Genomic DNA, 1,420 nt, shown 5'->3' with positions numbered 1-1,420 from the left:
CGCTAGCCATTAGACCACGCCCGGCCACAGTTTGAATGAAAATATATGAGAGTTTTGGGACGGTATGCTATTATGATTTACTGTAGTTATCTTGTAAATCTAAAGCATTATGACGCGAGTTAAATTTAATACATTTTAACGTATTTTAAATTAATGGCTACTTGGTAATACTTATTTTACAAGTTTGGTGGATACAAAGAGCACAAAGTTTAATTGGCGGAAGAATTATAGCTGTTTCTCAAGGGAAGCAAAATAATGTCATCTTAACGAAAACTGGAAATCTGGTATTGGGGAAACAAAAACAACGTTAGGGCAAAATGACCTTCCCTTTATAGGTTTCCCCGGGTGTTAAAGATAATCTCATCGCACTTAATTGCGTTTTCGGAACGTGACTATAATATGTTATGGAATTAAACGTTGCAAAGATATGTTGTTGTTAAGCTCAAAACTATACGACGGGTTATATGTGCTTTGACCACCACAGGTATCGAAATCCGATATTGATCGTCATAAGCCCTCATTTATCGCCAAGCCACCGAGGAGCGGTTCCAAAAAGGCATTAGAGCAGAAAATAATCACAGCTTTTAAAGATACACGTAGCAACTGACTAAACATGAAAATTAAAAAAAAAGCTGTTATAACTTCTCTTAAGAAGTTTTTGTACCTCTTTAACTGAGATAGACAAACGTTAGAAATAACCATCTATTTTATACCTTTCTTAACATTTAAATTTTGTGGTTAGCTATTTTATATGCTTAGAAGGAAATTTTCTGTGAAGAGATATAACGAAATTATGATGTTTACATAAATGATCAAAGTTTAATATCAAAACCATATAAATATATATATTTATCTGTGGCTTTGTTTGTTTGTAGTTAAGCACAAAGAGACACAATGCTCTGCCCACCACGGGTATCGAAACCCGGTTTCTAGCATTGTAAGTTTACAGACATACCGCTGTACCACTGAGGGGTTATATGTGGCACGACCGGTATTCAAGTATACATATATATATGTATACTTTGTGACGGATTTATTATTATTATATTTATTTTATTATCGACGTTTGTTTAGATTAAATTTATATTTAGAAACATACATAGCTTATAGTGTTAATTATCTATTGCAAAACTCCCGCCTATTCTCCAAAGTAGTAGAAGATTCTCGAGAGTAAGAATTAACAATATATGCGTGTACGTAAACGCTTTAATTTGCATTGTTACGTAATCTCAATTTTCTAGAAAATCTTCCCACGCCTATAAATATAACCAACGCGACGCGCCAAAAAAAAAAGAGTATCTATTATTCGTTTGCTATAGTCAATGTGCTATAAACTTCGGAAGCTGTAACTGTGATTGTTACAACGTTTATCGATCGGAAAATTTCAGATATTTGTCCAGGAGCATCTACAAAGTTCGAA

The sequence above is a fragment of the Limulus polyphemus genome, unplaced genomic scaffold (genome assembly GCF_000517525.1).
Source record: "Limulus polyphemus unplaced genomic scaffold, Limulus_polyphemus-2.1.2 Scaffold44, whole genome shotgun sequence".
Lineage (NCBI taxonomy): Eukaryota > Metazoa > Arthropoda > Merostomata > Xiphosura > Limulidae > Limulus > Limulus polyphemus.
This window is presented reverse-complemented; position numbering follows the sequence as displayed.